Genomic DNA, 21,042 nt, shown 5'->3' on the forward strand with positions numbered 1-21,042 from the left:
GTCAAACATACTTAAATTGTCCATTAACTATCAGCTCATGAATGGTTAAATTGATACTGTCAGAAGTATTAACTCCTTGTTAATAAAAATTAATACATTCTCTCATTTTGGTTTTCAGTAGATATAGGAGAATGATGATATTCTTCAGAAGTTAGGAAACCCTCAGCCACATGAGAAAACACCTCCATCTGGGAAAAGAAAGTACCTGCAGCTAAGTAACGTAGGCCCAAGAAGAGAGTAAAACAGAAAAGGATAATGTTGTGCTGTGATTCATTTGGCTTTCAGCGTAGCAGCAGAAGTGCTGCAATAAATAGAGATCTGCTATTATCTATTCATTTATGCCTTTACAGAGCTGTTCAATAAAAACCTGATTTCCAGATTCTTAATGGTGCTATGTGGAAGAAAAAATAAAATCTCTTGCACTACGTGGTAAGAAATAGGTATTACAAATAGAAGATATACCATCTCTTTCCTACTCTAGTTAAGGAAGATGCTTTTATAGCTGCGTAAGTGGACAAAATCTGCAACAAACCTCTCCATAGATTCACGAAAACAAGGTGCCACTGAACAGAAATAACATATTCCAACTGACAGAGAAAGATGCGTTACATTAGTTTATATTTCTGGAGATGATCTAAACCCTTAGTTATCTGTTACATCAAATGTCTCAGTTTTCCTTCTGTAATCTAATATCCACCTTCGAGCTCACCCTACATTTAAAATTTATACAAGTTTTTTCAGATGCTGCCATTTTGCCTCAGGCTTTTTAGGTGTTAAGCTCCAGTAATAATCCACACTGTTTCTTTAAGAAAGTTCATCCATTCACTTTAATTACATTTTCAGCCCTGGTTATTGTCCCTGTGCCTGCAAAGAATGTTTCCAGCCATAAAAAACCATTATCTGCCACAATTATGGATAACCAGAGTGTGGCCAGAGGGCAGAAATGCCATGGTGAAAGATTGTACCGCAATTCAGCGCAGAATTTATAACTTTCCTCAGGGCTAACTGTCAGCTTGATCACAATGCCTGACAAAAAGATCCAGTAAAGCAAATGCAGATGCTTCTTCTTGCCTGCATGGTTGCTCTTTTTATTTATTATTTTTTTTTAAGGTGCAGTTTGCTATAACACATTAGGTTGCAGCCACTATAGATGCAACACCACAGAAAAGACACTGCGCCTGATTCGGTTTGCTGGAGCACAGATTTAGACCGTACAAATCCAGCACTATGGTTTTAAACACACATTGTTCTCTGTGCAACCAGGGCATATCGAAGGTGTATAGAAAATACTGCTGTTTATTTGCTCAGATCTCAGAAGCTGCAGGCTCCATTTCTGCTGTGTCGCGTCCTCTTTGCTTCTTACTGATGCCAGATGGAGGGAGATGATTTTCCACAACTACCCATGTTACTGCTCTTGCAACATTAGATCTTTCCATCTCTAATTCTTGTGGTTATTAACATGCAGAGGAATGCCAAACTGGAAGATTAACTTCTTGACACAGTATTTGAGTATATCTAATTTTTTCTCTTATTCCATCTGGACGTCTTTGTCCAAATGGAACAGAGGCTTATATTACACTTTCTGATGTGTAGGATTTCAACAGAGAAGAGCAAGAAGATCACGAGTCCATCAAGATATTTGTTCATGAGAATAATAAGATAAATCCTTCAATAATTTTTTTTCCAGCCAGAAGTCTCAAAGCACAATACAAACATGACTCAGAACTATTCGGTTTTGATTTGTGGTGAAAGAAAATAGAGCAGACATGAGAGGGACTTGGGTGATGTTCCTGGCATCCCCGATGCCCATGCAACCCCCAGCACAGCAGCAGAAGCTGCCATCCCCACCTATGCATAGAGAAGCCACGTTTTTGGACCCTTGTGAAGGGGTAATGCAGGTTGAAGTTCCTCCTCTCCTCTCAACATGCTCCAGATGTGCTTTAGCCTGTGCCCAGGTGCTGGTCTGCATTCCCACCAAGGAGATGATCTGCAAAGTTGGACTTCATGTCTGTTCTCAGACATTCATAGAGAGATAAGAGACAAGATGAGCATCTGTCGTCCTTTGCCCTCTACAGAGGATGCTGCCTTTCTCAGCAAGGAGGCAGCTGCTCAAAACTAAGTGCAGAATAAAGACCTTGAAAAGATACTTGATTTCTACCCCAATCTCTGCCTGGGATTTCCAAAAGTTCTGTGCTTTTAAATGGGACAATAATGCCTGCGGGCACTTATTTGCACCATTAGGCATTCAGGGGCCTTTAAAAGTTTGGCCCTAAGTGTCCACAAACCAGACCAAGAAAACTCATAGCAGTTTCAGTGTAGATCAGCCCAGTTTCTCCTGTCTTCAGTTTTAATACAAGAATCCAAAATATGGAAAAGATAAAGGTTAAAAATCTCAGATAAAACAACAACATTGCTTTTTACTTGGTTTGGGGCAACACAGTGAAATAGCTCAGTTGGTAGATTTTACTTAGCAAAAACCCTTTGAATTTTGTTCTAAACTGTCTGGGCTTCTTTCTCCAAGTTCAACCAGTTCCAACCCAGATGCAGCAGAAAGGGTGTATTTCTCACAGTCTTTGAGATGGCAAATCTTCTGCAATTCCCACCACCCTAACCCCACTCTGGCAAGAACAGGTCATAAGATTTGGCACCTCTGATTCTGCTTCAAACTCAGCTTCTAAACATAATCCAAGGCAGAACTCCACCTCTTGGCATATCTTCAATAAAACATCATTTTACCTGAACCTCAGAAAAGATAAACTATTAAAATAATAAGAGGATAATTTAACCTCTTTAATCAGATAATCCTCCAGCACATTGGACATTTATTTGCACAGTATATTCTACAGTAATGAGTTTGCAGCTCAGATTTAAACAATTCCCCACCCTCAGAAAAAAGCTGAAGGAAGTGGTTGAGACATTCCATATCTCAGGTGCCATTATGTGAATGTGAAAACAAATGAGTTTAATTGGGGAGAAATTCATCCCAGACAGAGGGCTTGCCCAAGGCCCTTGTCTGAGAAACCCCACTTAACTCCGCTCTAGTTCAGAATAGCTACACAGGCACTAGATAGCAATTAAGCCCTACTTATCTCTTTAATGAAGGGCTGAATCTGAAAATGAATTATTGTTTTGATGTGTAAATGATGTTGGTTTGGTAAGGCAGTGAAAGTATTCTATCTGGGGGGACAAGCAAAAATAAAGTGATAAAGTGTTTGCATGAACATACATGAAAACGCTATTGAGCTTTCTATGGCTCTCCCTCCAACAGTGAAAAAAACGCTCAACAGTATTCAGAGTAAAACTGCAGATTCAGCAAACTTGAGTCACTCTGTGTCTTTGTGCCAGTTTCAGCCAAGCGTTCCTTTCAGAGACCAAAACAAACAGAAATACTTCCCTGAAAACTAGAACTTCTCGTTCCAGCTTTTGTTAAAATAATTGATCTCTTTTCTAAGCACTTGTTCATTCTCATATTTCCCTCAATTTCATATATGTAAATGTTAAATGTTCAAACATAAACTGTTTTTCTTTGGGTCAAAGCAAACATTTCTTTTAACTTTTCCTTAACTTTTCAATTGATGAAAGTATTTTAGATTTTTTTGTTTGTTTTAATTAATCAAGCCAATTTTTTTTTTTCACAAATGAAATTGTCCAGAAGAAACAAAAATACTAATTAAAACAGGTGAATGTATAGTCCAAGACATTGCAATTAATTAAAAAAAAAATCCATTTAAATCTCATTTGAAATTCAATTTAGGGAATAATTGTCATGATTTCTTAACTTTTTGCCGAGCTGTAAAGCATGTGGCATTACCTAAAATTCTGTACATCTTCCAGGTGGCTGCAGTAATGAACAGGGCTTTTTGGAAGACAGCTTCCCCGATACACATCTTTGGAAATGAAAACAGTTCTCTTGCTATGAAAGAGAAGTGAAATACGGTGCTTCCTCCTAACTCCAGTGCCAAAGACCTGTGAGCTCCCTTGGATCCCATTAATTAAGTCAGTAAAGTTCATTCCAACCTCTGGCATCCGTGGTTGGGGAATGGTGGCAGTATGGTGTGTAAGACACAAAAGCTCTACAGATGAGCTGTCCCAGACAGGGATTTTCAGCTTGTGGTCTACACTGAAGGAATGCAGGGACTTGGATGCCTAACTTTAAGAACAAGGAAGCCTGTAATGAGAAAGCTTAAATATTTTATAAAGTGCACCCAACCTGTTAGAAGAGGCTGAAAAACCACTTATCTAGAGGAAAATCCATTCAAAACTGTGGGAGATTTTTATGGTTTTTCCAGTGGGGTTTTGAACTCCTTGACAATCATAGTAGTAGGACACATCTATTTGAAGACAATAAGGCAGAAATTGTTTCAATGTGCTAGTAGTCAGAACTTCATTTTAGGAAGTAGAACTGTGATTAATGAATTGCCAGACACATGGAAATCTCACTTGCAAGATTGTCACCTTCCTAGGACAGATTGTGTCACATAGTAAGACTTCAGGGAATAGCTAAAATGATTTAAGGTAACCAGTTTTTAAAGGACAGAGAAGTCACGGTCACTGGCAATAAAGGGTGGAAGGACTCACTGATCTTTCTCACCTATGAAATATGCTGGTTTTCTGAGATATGAACAACTGCCACAATTAAGTTGTGAATAATGTAAATTAATTTATACCAATAGGCCTCTGATTTTTGAAAAAAAATAATCAATGACGTCATTGGAAACTGATGCTCATACACTGCACCAGTCATATATCCATTTGCAGGTTTGGGGTCTTTGGTTATATATGTAAAATTTCAGATTATAGTTGAAAAAAAGACAAAATGCCACTCTATTTCTAACTTAAATAATCCTTGTTTCTGCTCCAGTTTCATTACACACACAAAATTCCCTTTGCATGACTGCAAGATCAAATTCCTCATACCAGATTGTAATTATAGAGTAGTTGGTGAGTAGGTGCCATGTTCCCTTTGTAAGGTCATAAAACTCATTAGTCAATCATATTATTAAGACATTTTCAGTTCTAATAAATGAAGGTGGGGTTCATCTCATGGCTGAGAATGGATATTTTCATGGAAATAAGTATTTGATGCATATCTTCACAACACCTCTTTAAGAAAACCATTATCACTTCAAAATAGTTCCTCCTAGCAAAAAGTGCAATTATATAATTCTTGTCCAAGCCAAGTAATGATAAGACACTAGGTTGTGTTTATGTTTTCACCATATTTCAGACACAAAAATTCAACCATAGAATAAGCTGGTGAAACTTCAATATAGTTGCAGAGCAGAGAGAGACTTGGTGCTTCAGCCACCTGCAGTGGTGCAAATACCTCTCACAAACTCCATTCAAATTGACTCACAAATTAAAATCAGGTTTTGAACCTGTGTTTAGCAAGAGCTTGTTCCACAAGTAGGTGCACTGAACAACAGGCTAACAGAATCCAATTCTTTGCTTAGATGCTAGAAATCATCCACTTAATGGGAGCAATTACCACTGATCCATCATGCTACCTTCTTAACATTTAATATCTTGCTCCTTAAGATATTAAAAGAAGTTATTTTAGCCTCCTAAAGTAAATTGGAACAGTCTCCTAACAATTCTCAGGATCAGTCTCACTTAAAAGTGAGTGGGATTATGTTCAGGAGTTACTCAGATGCTTTTAAAAATTTCTACTTCATATTTAAAATACATAGCCCTGAAGTAATTTTCCATTCAGTACTTCTTGAAATCAAGCTTAAAAAAATGACTTTGGAGCCAACACACATCGTTGTATCTGCATTTTCTGCTGGCTGGTTTTCCTTCTCTAACTCAAGGCTGTAGTGCTTCATTCACAATCATATCCAAAATATTAACACAAGACCCAAACTGCTGTTCTGATCGTGGGCTACTGAGTGCTACTAAAAGAGTCTGTGTTGTAATGGGCACACATCAATCATATCAACTGTGCTTGAAAAATATTGTCTTTGGTAAATAAAATGTTTTAAAAACTTGCCTATTTGCATTAGATTTTGCAAAATATTTTAATTTGGAAGTATTCAACTGCTAAAACTAATTTGCTTTACCACAGCCTTCAGAGATTACGACTGATGTCAAAACGAACTCCATAGTTGTTTTTGAAAATAATATCTCCTAACACTCTGACTAAGCATCATTTGTTACATTAGAAGCATAATGTTTGGAATGCATATTTCATATTTAGCCTTTGCAGTGCACAGAAATGTAGATTTTACAGGTTTTTTATAAGTGCAAACATTTAGAAACCAAAGTCTAATTTATTATTATTGTTATTACAACTAAATAGTTCTACTAAGGAAGCACACAAAATTCTCCGTCAGGATAGAAACCCTGTAACATCTACTTTTAAATAATGCATATGTTGGTAGATTTCAATTTGTGATAATTACATCTCACAAATAAGGAGAAGAAACACTGCTTCTGCAGTGGCATCACATTCGCAGCCATGCAGGTCCCTAAGAGTGAACTGAAGTGCAAAGATTAAACTATTGTCAGGGTAGAGTATCATCTTTATGAAATGCAATTACCATGAAGGGAATTTTCAAATTATTTTAATATTTGATTCCCCGCTGTGGTACTCAGGAAATTTTACAATTTGGAAAAAAATCATAGGAAGCTTTTCTTTTGTCGCCTGCAGCTCTCTGCAATAGTCCCAAAGCATGTCCTGTAATGGCACCTCTCCTGATGTGCACCAGCAGTAGAAGAAACGTCAGCCCACAAGTTTCTGAGAGTATTTGACTCATCAGTTAATAGGCAGTCTCGGGGACACATGCATTGGCCACACCAACTTTCACCAGCCCAGTACGAGGCTGGTGAACCCCTTAAGCATGACGTTACCACCCGGTTTCCCTTCCTGCTCCTAAGCAAATCCCTGCCCTACCAAAAGGCACCGACACTTCAGTCCTATTGCTCCCAGTGAAAACAAAGAGACATAGCGCTATGGAAAATTCCCTTAGAATGCTTTGGGAAATAATAATAATAAAAAAAATCTAATTGCTGAACACGTAAACATTGTGAGAATGTAATTACGAGCTCTCCTGAGCCATAGGAGACTCAGCGCAGTGTCCTCTGTCCTCCTGTCCTGCTGCTCCGGCTGGCGGGCGCTGGGGAGGGAACATTTGCTTCTGCAAAACCCGTCCGCCAGCAGCTGGAGCTGGGGCTGCTCACACCCTGTTGTTGCAGACAGCGAGGAAACTATCCAGTGTCCCAAATAAATTAATGAATTATTCTCCTCCTCCCAACAGACTCAATGTTTGAGCCAGGAGCTGTAATCACACTCTTGCTGCCTCTGAGTCACTGTCAGACAGAGCCCGGTGCAGTCTGCAGAGTCAGCAGAGGCGGGATGCTGCCTCGTGTCTGTAGTTCAGTCAAACCAGTTTAAAAATAAACTCATCTTCCCTCCGTCCCCCACAGGCCCCTCTCTACACACACAAATGCTGCAGCTTCCCGCCATACGTGCAGATTTTTGGAAGAGAGCGCCTGGCTCACATAAAAGAGCTTTTGCCCCTTGGGTTAAGCCTTGTTAGTCAAGCCCCTAAGCGGGCAGATGAACCAAAGCTGAGCTTTGCAGAGGAGCCTGAAGGAGTCAAGTGTTCCAAACCATTAAAATTCAATGGGAGGGGGGCACTTGTGCGCTCAGGTGCCTTTGAAAGTTCCAGCCTCTGTCCTGCGGTTAAATGAAGGAGATGAGGATGGGAGCTTTCACCTTTTGGTTGTGATTTCTAAGGAAAAAGGAGGGTCCATCACTGCAAAGACGGGTGTTACGAGACCCTTCTGCTCATCACCACAACCACAGAAAACTTTCGTGCTCCCCCAAAGCTCCCTCTGTGATTTTCCCCCATATGCCAGAGTCACTGCACAGTTGGAGCGTATAAGTAGCCACTGTTGCACAGTGCTGATACTGTGGAAAACATAAATACCTTTTCATTTCTTCAAACTTTCATTTCATATCTAGCTACACAAAAATGGGATTTTTACATCTGTCTCTGCCAAAAAAAAAAAAAAAAGACGATAAAAAATATACTCATTCCCCTCACCTCCTGAGATGGCATTTGAAATTAATTACCAGGTAAGTTCTGGGAGGTATTAAAGCTCTGTAAGTAAATTTTGAATATTTTAATATTCAAAAGTCAAACTGTGTTGATTACACACAACAGGCTGCATAGCTTGTTTCTGCTGCCTGGCTGTGATGCCATGAATAGTTTTCTCTTAAGAAAGTGTATGTATTCAGTGTTTTTATTTACTGATATTTGCTTAATATCAGAATTTTGGGGAAATGTTTCTTCCACAAGGTTCAGCTGTACCAAAAAATAAAAATGCCAAACATCCCAACAAAGCAAGTATCATGATTTAAAAAGTGGGGGGTATCTTAGGGGAAATTCACTTAAATTTATATTAATTTTAATTCACTCAAAATTGTTGTTAATGTTGTTATTTTCTTTCATTCTTGTATTATTCCAGGGGAATAAGAATAAAATAAGAAGAAAAGAGGTTATTCTCATTAAAGCTAGTAAAACATTTCAAAGCTTGAGTTTTCAGAATAATCATGTCTAAGTTTTCTAAAAGAACTAAACTAAAAAAAATATTTGCATTTATCATTTATCATTTTACTTTATGAATAGTCTCCAAAAGAAGTGATTTTTCAAACATTTTTAACACATACACACACACCTACACAAGCAGTAATGTTTCATCAAATCACGCAGTTGTATTTTCGTATCGTTTGCCTAGTTTTAGTAGCATGAAATTGTGTTGTTGAAGAGACAGACTGGCACTTACACACAGGCTGTGTGTCCCAATAGTCTTCAACATCTGTATAAAATAGCACGAGATTCTGTGACCAGCTATTAATAAAAGCAAATCTGATCCTAAACCTAACTCCTACTTCCCAAGCTGTAAACCCTTAAAAGTTTTCAGGTGAGATCATCCTGAAGAGAGCAAAGATAAACATACAACATTTCCCTCCATGCTCTAATAGGAACTTTCCTAGAAAAGGATGTCTTAAATTAATTACTCTACCCCAGGATAACATAACAGCATTGTGAACTGTTAGTCCTCAAGGCTCTTGTTTTCATTCTAAAGGCAAAGTAAAAGTTTCAGACATTTTCCCCAGGAGTAATTAACAGTCACTGAATAGAAGTTGCAGACGTGCAATGCTTCGTCACGTTTTGGTGCCTGATGCAGTGCAAGATTGTGATTGGGAAAAGAAGTCCCAATATCCAAGTCCACAGACCTATTGCCCTTTATTCACATTCAAATTACCAGAAGTTATATACTGAAATATCACTGTTGATCTGATCCCAAGGTAATCACCTTCCCAACCAATCCTCAGGCAGTTATTGCAGACAGTCCATGAATTTTCAGTGTGTGCAACTTTCCAGTAAATCTTTCCATGCTGTGTGATGAATACCAGCACTGCAATGTTGATGTTTACAAACATGGATTCATCTTGGGTCATGCTGCAATAGACCTAATGAGCTGGTGCTTTGAGGGATGGAGAAGAACAAGCAAGCTTGCCAGAATAAGAGCCAGCCTTATCAGGAGCCCTGCAGGAAATCCTCTTCGGTAACCCACAAATTGCAAGATGTCAAAGACAAGACAGACAGCTAGTATTAGGATGGCAAGAGAAAACCCAGCTCCAGGAATACTATAGGATATAAGACAGCGCCATGGCCAGCCACCATGACCTTCCCATCAGAATCAACAGGACTTGAGGTGTTGAGGATCTAGACCTCTGGACATGCCTGCACTGCACTACAGCCACCTCTAGCCTCTCTGTGCACTGGACTCCATTCGTATAAATGGAGATAAATGACAATTTTCTGGGTTTTATGGTGGTTATGAGAATCAAAATCATTACACACAGTGGGACTACTTGAATACCTGTGCTGAGCCAAAAGCCAGGAGAACAATGAGTTAGGACCCCCAATCAAACACCCTCTTAGCACCAGCTCCCAACATTGCATCAGTCTGTGATAGGCAACCTGCGCACCTCAGGAGCATTTCAGGGAGATCCAGCAGGGACTGTGCCTACATGCACAGGGAATTCAAACAGCTTATTACCAAAGCCATTTTCTTTTTTTATTATTACTTTCTTCAAACAAAGCTCATAAATCAAATCACTCAAGATGTACATTATGCAAAGCTTAATTAGATTTGGCACACATCTCGCTAGGAGTAGCACCCATCTGACTTTGGATCAGAGAACTCAGGTTTGATGGGTGGAACCAAATCGCCCACTTTGGAGTTGCTAAATCTACTTTTAAATGCAGTGTGTTTGCATTTTTTCACTCTGGGACCTGGAGGAGGTTAGCTTTGTTTGGCTTTTGGGCAATGGGAACAGTAGAAGAGAATTCAGAAACAGAAGGATACACGTTTATGAAGAACATAAATCTCTTATTCTGCAGGCATGAAAGAATCACAGGGAGCTGGCAACAGCCATTTCATAGGGCTTTATTTCACAGAGCTACCGCAAGCTTGTGGAGCTTCTTCCTTGAATACCTACTCTTGCAAGACATTCTGGGGTATTTTTAATACATGAATATAAAACTAATGCAAAAATACTATTTTAACAGCATATTATTTGGCAGAGCAACCTTCATTGCTGATACCTCTCCTTGATTTAATCATTCATCTCTTGCTTTTCTTAAGCCCATAGCTCCTCAAGAAACAAGATCTGCTGAAAATTTTCAGCTATGTTAAAAAACACAAAACAAACAACAGCAAACAAACCACAATCCTAATGAAGAAAAAAAAAATAAAAGAAACAAATGCTTTCCTAACTCGATACAATAAAAAATGTATAAAGAGATTTTTAAAGAGTAAAAATGCTGACCCCCCCACTTTATCCTTTTCCTGCGGAGAGGGAACAGCAAGGACCAGCAGGGTGTAGGAAAAAAGCACAGAAGTGTAAGGTCTCTGCAGCGTGCTCCTCAACCCCCAAACAACCCCCCGATTCCCCAGTCCCCCTTTCAGGGAGCAACACGTGTGAGGGAGGCAGAGAGGAGGGGAAGGGGCTCATCATCTCTGGTGGTTTTAGACACACGCATGTAAGTACAGCGCTTGGTGGTGTTGGGAGTCCTGTGCTCCAGATAACACAACAAACCACAAAATGCAGAAAATGTCGTGTTTTCTGCACTCTGGAGAGCTTGCGACCAAGGTGTACCTGGGCTCTCCTTGTTGTCAGGGAGGTTTCCTCTGCCAGAGGCTCTTAGCTCAAGTTCCTAAACGCTGTACCTTGCAAATATGTTATCAGTTTAAGAAGAATTTCTGGAATCCATGCCTGAGACTTGTCATTGAGAAACCTAGGGAAGAGAAACTTCCTGATGGTCTACTTGCAAAGGAGAGAACTGGTGTCAGCCCATCACTGTTGTGATACACAGGGAAGGGCAATGCTCCCTGTTAAACAGCACGGCTGTCCGGACCAAGCAGGGCTTGATTCCACAAAAATCCTCCTGCCCTGTGTGTGCTGGTTGAAAGGAGCCCATGCTCAACCTTCCTTTGTACCTGCCAGGTGAGAGCTCTCCAGGGTCTGCACCATCATACTCTCATCACCCCCATGGCACTGGCTTAGCACAGGGATGCCAGCACGGGCCACACTCAGACCTTCACTGCAAGTGCCTGCAATGGGCAGATCACGTAGTCTTTCAACTACAACTTAATTAAGAAATAATGTAAAGATATTCTGCAAATTATTTAATGCAACAGTTCTTTAATCAAGAAAAGCTGAGGTCATGTCTAAACAACTGATAAAAAAAAATAAATGATACTTTCAAATTAGTTCTTTGGAGTGACACGCACATTCAGGATCTGCTGGATGCTGCTATTGAAGCATGAGTTTTGTAACCTAAACACCTGACATTTTTCTGTCTACTAGATGGAGCCTCACATTTGCCTTATTCTCAAATACAGAAATGGGCAGAAATAATTAAATAAAGGGAGCCCAGTTCATGCTCCACTGCACCATGTATGAGAAGCTGCGGCTGACAATGACATTGAAAACCAGTTGTCAGTCTAATGTAATCAAAGAGACAATTGGCTCTGCTGGCAAGAACTGAATTAGTGTTTTCTGTCTGAATCAGTGTCATCTTCTAGGGAGCAGTGAAGCTTATGCAATGATAACAAAACTCCCCAGAAGCTGCATTTGTTACTGAAATATGGTGGTGCTTTGGTGCTGTGTAACCTCATTCTGTAATACAATATACCTCATGGTCATGCTGCTGTTCTCATGTTTCTTGCAATGATACAATTCAATGACCACATACTAAATCAAACTAGACAACCATAATATTAAAACTTTAAAATCTCTCTTTGGGAGCTAATGTGGTTTATTCTCAAATGCATTCTCTGCTCTCTTGCACACTGTATACATATGCAGAGCACAAAACCAGGGCAGAGCCCAGGCCTAGATACAGCCTCAAATGCCTGAGCTTTGGGGAAGACAGAAGGGTGAATAGTCTTGGGCTTCATTTCATTGATGAGGACAGTGGGTAAAATTCAAACCAAGGTCAGATATGAATGAATCTCATTTTTCAAGTAGCACCCGTTGCTGATGCACACATGTATTTTGCCATGAGAATCTAAGAGACAGTCTAAAAACAGACAAATGCATTGTTGGTATTAATATTATGATGACAACTAGTAGCTTCACCTTTATTTTTGTTTCAGTTCACAGCGGGAGCTGTTGTTGGGCACTGGAATATACTGCATATTGGGTTTTTTTCATTTTTTCATTGGTAGAAGCTTGTGCTGCATCTGCAAGTACCAATCAAAGCAATAAAGGCAAATGGTTCTTTCAGTTTCCAACATATTTTCTCTTTTTCATCTCTAACACCTGTTTCTTTAAGGACATATTAGTACAATAGGAGGATACTCCCACTGGATTGATATATATCAATCATATATATATATATATATATATAAATCATATATATTTATATATTATATATATATATGGTCCTCCTCAGGCCAAGACGACACTAGATGATCTGTCACTTAACAGCAGGACATCAAAATACATACACTCTATTTTTATAATTAAAGTTCCACATTAAATATTTGTTAAGACTTATAAAAATTATTTCTTTGTCCAAGGCTCAACCTTTCTGTCCTTGTTCAGACAAAGCTCTCATTGAATCAGAACATGTCTACCCAACTAAGACAGAATATGACCACAATTTAAATCTGTTGTACCACCGTCAGTCTTTGTAAGCCTCTGGTCCTGCTCACAGAGAACAAGGGACAAGCCAAAGCATGAAGCCCTTCATATGTGACTCCCATTTCATTTCTACCAAAGACACCTCAAAAAAAAAATCCAACCCAAAACCCTGAAAAAACACCTCTGTTGAAACAAAGCCAGTCAAGTATGGGAATTCTGCAAAACCAACAGAAGGAGACTCACGGGAGCAGGAAGCATTAGGACAACACATCTGCCAGACCAGTGCTTTGGACCAGGCCACGATGGAGCTCCCCGCTGAAAGACACAAGAGAGACAAAGAGAGAAGATGAACTGTTTATGCCTCACATCTACTCTTAGTCAAGCTGAACCCACAAACAGGAAACGTTTCACTAGAAAAGTTTTGTAACAATGTGTGTTTTTCACATGTACAGGGTGAATTTTGTAGGTCACTTCAATAACTCTTTTGATTTACTGAAGCAAGGCAAAGAAGAGAAAAGCCCAGTAAGAGCAAGGCAGATGACCACATCCCTTTGGCACACACCTTCCAGTCCAGCTCTGCCCTCTGAAGGCATGAACACTCTCCAGTAGTGCTTATTTGTATGTCACACTGCAGTGATGAATGTTACTGTTCCTCTCAAAAACATATGCTCAGAAGTTTATTATGGCACTAAATATGGGCTGGGTTAAGAATCTGGATTGTTTAAGTGTCAAACAGTGACAACATGTGTACAATACAACACAGACATCAAGGGAGAACCAGCTCAGTTAATACGTGGTATTCATATAAGCCTTTAGGAACAAAGACCACCCATAAAGCAAAACCAAAGCTGCCACAAGAATAGGTGGTATTGCTTCCGTCATTGCATACTGCGTGCCAATTGGTTTCCTAATTAGATTTGCAAGCTAATAAAAGGCATAAAACACAATAAAAGGACAATATGTTATAACTTTTCCTATGACAGACATTGCTGTAAATTCAGCAGATTTCTGATCATGGTAGGTACACAGTACACATTTGCGTTTCCTACAGCCGGGTTTGTTTTCTTTATATTTTGCACGGTTTGTACCTTTTTTTTTGTGAGAATGAATGCTTCCTTAACAAGGATGGTCCCAAGCATGACAGTTTTCAAGTATTCATTAAATAACAACCAGCATAAATAACTCTCATAATTCTCAGCATCTTCTTTCAAATAATAGTGTTTTGTTCTATTTCATATTCTATTTTGTTAAAACACATGGTAAATCAGCTAGTACAAAAAAGAACTGTTAAAAAAATTAATTAAACCCCAAGGAAAACAGTCTGAAATACATCTCCTTAAACACTTGAGTTAGAAGTTTGGCATCTTGGATACAGGCAGCACCACATGAGAACTGTTGGAGATCTGTTCTCATATAGAGGACCAAAGGGTTCAACCAGAACTAGAACATTGCTTGACAACACTTCAGAGGACTGAACAGAAAAGGAGGGGAAAAAAAAAAGTTATACAAAAAACTAAGATAGGAGGGAATAACAGATTGAAGAGGGAAGACAATAGGAAAAAAAAAGACCAGTGGGAAATTTAGGCTGAAATCCAATGCATCCTCATCATGTGCACGTATCAGTGAATCATAAAAGAATTTCTTCCCCTGATATATCAAACCCTTAATATATAACTTTCTCAGCGACAGTTACTAATAGAATAACCAAAGGAAAAAAAGAGCCTAATAAGAGAAAACTGCAATGTCATGCTGACAACTCTTGCTCATGTTAATCAATATTTAAACCTGAAAAAACACTGTCCAGACTCTGTGGTCTGCAGTGCAAGAGTCTCAGAACAGAAAAACAATTCTGAGAAGTCCTTAGACTCCCAAACTGTGTCGTGAAAGTCCCCAAAGATGGCACCACACATTAGTACGCAATCTCCAGCATGAACTGGGGAAAACTATTCTAAGAACGTGAGCAGTACCACCTACACCACAAATTCAACAGCAACATCAACTTACACGCTTACATCAACTACAAGCTTCACAACAGACAGGACTATGCTAATACACCAACAGCTAGAACCTCTACTTTGCTTATAATCGCAAAAGGTTTCATTGCTGGTACCAGTTCATATTCAGATGGTCCTTTTGTCCAACACAGCCTTACTCGCCAGCCTTTTGGAGTGTGGTATAAAGTCTTTTCCCCAGGCTTTCTCAGAGGAGGTGGGTTGAGTGAAGTGTGGGTGCTGGAAAGAAAGATATATTGGCTCAAAGTTAAATAGCTTTTTGTATGCGCAACCTGAGGCATAAACAAGTCAGGATTTGCGTACTGGACCTTTGCATATAGTCTGTGCTTTAGAAAAATTGTTCATTAGTCCTTCTATTTCATGGGTGTGAAAACACTGGGTCAGCTTCTTTATATTTTAAACAGCTTAGAAATGAGCGTGAAATAAGGAAATCCACAAACATCTTTCTACAGCCCATGGACTATCTGAACAGGCAGTTCTAGACCTGACTGAGGACTAGAGAAACAAAACTGTACAGCCTATGTCATGGAGAAAACCAGGCTGGATGATCAAAATGCTCTATATAACCCATGGACACCTGGTGCAGACCCCAGACAGGCAACACCTTGTATCTGGCCCAAGTAGACTTCAGTGACACTGAAGCTAGAGCAAAGATTGAAGCAAAGGGCAATAATGGTAAAGGGACAACATGTCACATGGGTCTTGATGTGCCGTTTGCATTTTTATTTGTTTCCATTGCTTGGAAAGAGATCTCCAAAGGGGAGGACCCCAGCTAGCAGGCCTCTTGGAAGAAAAGCATTTTTAGAAGTAACTTGAAAGAAAAGAGGGTGGGGGAAATCTGATTTAACAAATGATATATAGGAGTATAATTATATGGTTTGAAACACAGTTCCAGTTCACTTGTCTCAGCAAGAAATGTTGGTGTGTGAGAGAAATCATTTATATTGCTTACTATGGTTTTTCAATCTTGGCAAGCACTTTTTCCATTCTAAGATGTGGGAACACCCACATCAGTAATTATATACATTAGCAAAAATACAAGATAACTTGTATTCTGGATAGGGGGGGTTCCCTTATTTCTCAGTGAATTCTTAGAGCAGTGAAGGGGAAGATTTCTATTCTACAAGCTTGCTAACTGTGAAAAATTACAACTGAAAATCTGAGGTTGTGTCTACATATTGAAACATAAATTCATTATCCAAAACATTTATCACATACATTATACCTCTGTGACAAAACTAATGATTTTGTATTTTTCAGTTCTAGACACCTTATTCAGTGTGAAGAGAATTAATAGTCTACATAGTTTGGTGCAAATCGGCAGAGCTGGTGGTGAGATTTTACAAGTTTGTCAGTGCAGATTAATTGGTAGGGCACATTCATGTATGCATACCAGTAAAACCAGGTGTTAAAATATGAAAGCCGGTCTTTCTGAGCCTGAACCACTTGCTGACATTTTCACAGGAGTTAGGGTGGAGAGCAAGAGGGAGCCGGAACTGCAAACTCTCACGAGAGCTCATGGGATGAGGATGTTCATGAGCTCCAGCCACAACCTGAACCACTTGTGAACCACACGGGTCCCTGAGCCACAGCTTGGCTCTCCTCAAAATACACAGAATTGAGCTAGAAACCTCATCCAACTGGAACCAGGTAACGTCCACTGAAAATGACCTGAAAATGTCCCAGGTTATCCACATAAAATTTAGTTCCGTTAATTTTCTCATTCTCACAGTGGCTAAAGGAGATTTGGAATACGCAGGCTTTAATTTTGTGTGTGTATATGTCTAAGGCACATAGAGAAATCTTGTTGTACATAAGGGACCTATTCACTTCCATAATCCTACCACGTGTATTAACATTTGCAGGACAGGTCAGTGGGATAGTCAGAATATTTTACCTGACATTACACATAACAGACTGTACATTTTCTTTCTAAGCACAGATTTTTCCCGACATGTGTTTAAATATAAAGATCTGATCACTCCTCTTTGTTTTTTGTCTTGTTTTGTTTTCTTTTGTGGTTGCACAGCTCTCAAATCACAAGAGTGATTTAATTACATAATGAATTAAAAAATAATTTGGTTAGTTTTTTTATGGTTTCTTAAATATTCTTTTTATTAAAGCAGATGCAGATGATCAAGAGGAGCAACGATAAATAATGGTTCACAGGCAAAATTACAATCTGTCCATCTTCTGTGTACTTTGGTCTTGAAGAACCACAAGACCTGGAGACATCACATTAATTGGGCAATACAAGAATGAGAAAATCATGGTTTTTTGACCCCAAATGTCCCCAGCTTGTTACTTACCACTAAGTGCCCAAAGCTAACTTGCATTCCATTTGAAAACTATATATATATTTTTTCAAACAAAAATAAAACAACCTTTTTCTAGGGTTTCCTTTATGTCTATGTAAGCAGACATGTGCTAGGACCTACATTTTGAAATCCCAGCTTTCCAGAGCTCACTGGATCTCCTACCACATCCTGGGAGCGCTCATCTGGATGAGAGCTGAAGACAAAGCTGATGGGAAGAGACTTTGTCCAAACTGAGTGACATGTGAGAAGGATGGAAGCAAAGAAAAGGATCTATAGGCCTAAAATTAATCAAATAAATAAATAATATAAATAGATAGATAGATAGATAGATAGATAGATAGATAGATATGTATATCTACTGGAACACTGTGAGTTTCCATGTGTTTTATACCAAGTTGAAGGCTTTTAAAATTTCCCAAAAAATCAAGCCATGAAAATCCTCAATTTTAGAGTACTAAGATTAAAAACAAACAAACAAAACAACCCTTGCATTTTTTTAAATTTTAAAATGTTCATTCCCTCAGTCCCAATCCTTATCATCCATGTCATCTGTATCTAACATCAGTGTAAAGTGTCTTGCAAGCTTTCCTTAAGTCATCATCTTTAAATTGAGCAAATTATTATGTCAGATGGTTGAGAGCATTGCATGTTTTGCAATATTTTGCCTTTGTTTAAACAGTATTGGGGACAACAAGCACAGAAAAATCAGCTTTCTGGTTTGCATGCCAGCTTTTTTAATATCTTAAATGAAATAGCTACATAGAGAACTTAAAAATCAGATTATTATAATGCAATATTCTTAAGTAGCTCTTAAAAAAAAACAAAAATGAAAACACACTCCCCCTTTTCTCCCCCCACAAGAATACCCAGATGCACACAGAAAAACCTGTCAAGCTCAGTCTTGTCCAAACCAGATCTGCCAATGTTCTGACAATGTTTGCACTTGCTTGTCAAAATGGTCACTTCAGCTGAGCATCATTTACACTTTGGCTTACAAATTAGTTATGTAAATTACCTGTAAATTTAACATGGAAAAAAATCCACCTACCTTTAAAGTTACATATAAAAATATACAGGTTTTATATATGTATTATAAAATGTGGCAGCATAGGGCCAACATTTCCTGGCTGAAGCAAAGTGTTGCAGATGGACTATCCAGAAGAGACTGGAGGCTGGAGCATATGGCTCCTGGCCCGTGCACCTGGGGTTCTTTCCCTCCTCTGCCACCAGGTCACTGACCGAGCTCAAAGAAAGTCACCTCTTTTGTACCTCACTTTCTTGCTCTGAAAACTGAACAGGACTGGCTGAATTTGTCCTTGTTACATCTAGAGATTTTTTGCCTATTTGAAAGCAAATTCATGAGCTTTTTTAGCAAATGGTCTTCTCTCTGAAAATATTTAGAAAGCCATTTTCAGTAAGACGTAGAATCTGCGGGATTTTTACCAACTGGTCCATTGATCCACGTAGCCCATTTTGGGGAGCAGCATTGGTTACGTAAGGTGCTGCACGATGCTGCTAAACATAGAGGAGCTGGATGAACGCCTTTGCTGTTTATTGAGCCTGTCTTTAATTGTTCAGCAGATTTTAAAGATAACTAACCATATTATTATTAAAAAAAGAGTGCTGAAAGCGCTTCATCATGGATTTCTTTCCTTCATTTATAGCAAGAGTTCAGTTGAATATGTACACAAAGACAAGCAAGACAAGTTACAATGGGAAGAAAACCTTCAACAGGGAAGGGGATCCTGAACCTGCCATTACTCTATTTGAAATTGAGACATGGTTCACAACAGGGAGAGCTTGTGCAGGAGGGAATTTTGAAGCTTCCTGAGCTCTGTAAGTGCATCTCTATAAGGAATAAATAGATGTTGTTATTATTAGGGTGTTGCAAGGACAGAGATTATTGAAGATGGGCTCTAATCTATTAACATCCTGCGTCCTTCAGAAGCTAGCACTCTTAAATTGGCATAGATAATGATATCCTACACTTAGAATGTGAAACCCCTATTAGTGGCTTTGTTCTCCTCACCTCTTCCTTTCCTCTCCAGCATCTTGGATACCAAGACAAAAATAGCAATGATTGTTCTAACACGTCAAGGAAACACCCTTTTGAACATTTATTCTAAATTAACTTATCCTTTTTATCCTCTGATGATTTTTCTAATCCAAACTTGCTTGGTTAACATCTGTTAATAAAAGAGTTTTGACTGTTAATGAAAATGGTCAGTGGCTGACCCCTCATGAAATGCAGGCACAAAAGCGTTGCTATATTTAGTCATCACTATAACTGGGCATAGGTTTATTACTTACCTCACGGGGCATGCTGACATCCCACTAATTACTAATGGGTTAGGAGATCCCAGAATTAACGTGAATGAGTAATGCCCAGAGCATTAATATTGTGCTTCAAAGCATCACTATCACAATCATCTTCAGAGCCTCAACTTATTCTTCTCTGGTTAAGAATTCCCTAAAGTATCATGACCCTGAAAGGATGATGAGACACCAGATGTGTGAACTTGCTTCTTCAGTCAAACGGTCACTATCCCTAGTTGGAGTCGGAAACACTTAAAGGAGCTGCAGTAACAGCTTTTTGTCCCTTCAGTGAAGGCTTTGTGGAAGTCTTCCTGCGGCAAATATAATACAAAGGGAAAAATACTATTATAGCAGCAGATTATACTGTTTTTATGGCTGCGAATATTAGAACTCTCAACCTATTTCAACTGCCAAATTAAGTATACATGGCAGAAAAATACTATCAGCTTTTTAATTCTGTTAGGGTTTCATTGTATTTCTCAGTTTCCATTCCAGAATCACAAAGAACAAAGGTTTATGCATCCTGCTTCACAAAATATCACTTGCATATTATTCCTAACACGTCAAAAAAATGAAAGACTGGGAGAATATAGTGATTTACCCACAAGTGTTTCAAATAACAAGACCTTTTTTTACACATGTCAACACATGGATTTAGCAGCTGGTCCACCTATGAAGGACAGGAATAGGAAAGTTGAGCCACAGGTCGTGTCTCAGGATGTTCGTATCTATACCAATGAGCCAAAAAGATCAACTTCCATTTGACATTCGTATGTTATATCCTATGCCTTAAAAATTCAACATAAATCTATGCAGTAAACAGAACATAAACCTGAGCCAAAGAGAATATCCTAGAAACACTTAGCACACCGTCAACCTACATAACCATGCTGCTTGAAGGAAGGCAAAATTCCAGAGGGTCAAATAACTGGTGCGTGGGTTGCAGTTAGTCTCTTGAGTCACAACTTAATTACATGATAAGAGATCGATGCTGTACACATGCAAGGCAAATTTAGCCCGATTGTGTCCTGTTTTCCAGTACACAGCCCTCCAGAAAAAGAAATAAATCCCTGAAGAATTTGCAGAGTGCTGGAAACATAGTGAGATTGCTCAAGTGATCCACACTTCCACTTATTATTAGAACTGAGAGGAAGCTGTAAATAAGTGAGAACATTCTGTTTCACTGCATTTGGATTGCTTTCTAACTTGATTTTTCAAGTGAGTTCCT

General features: G+C 38.9%; 1 long non-coding RNA gene across 5 annotated transcripts in view; it reads right to left on the bottom strand.

Moving 5' to 3' along the window:
- The window catches only part of LOC110356708 (uncharacterized), a 279,999-nt gene that overhangs the window by 200,098 nt on the left and 58,859 nt on the right, over positions 1–21,042 (bottom strand). For 4 of the 5 annotated variants that reach the window (XR_010466631.1, XR_010466627.1, XR_010466630.1 and 1 more), the window contains exon 2: positions 13,412–13,483. This is a non-coding gene — a long non-coding RNA (uncharacterized LOC110356708). Of the gene's footprint in view, positions 1–13,411; positions 13,484–15,278; positions 15,398–21,042 lie in introns of those variants that run through there. The other variant, XR_010466628.1, reaches the window with a different exon arrangement.

This window comes from Columba livia, chromosome 16 (genome assembly GCF_036013475.1).
Source record: "Columba livia isolate bColLiv1 breed racing homer chromosome 16, bColLiv1.pat.W.v2, whole genome shotgun sequence".
Taxonomy (NCBI): Eukaryota; Metazoa; Chordata; class Aves; order Columbiformes; family Columbidae; genus Columba; species Columba livia.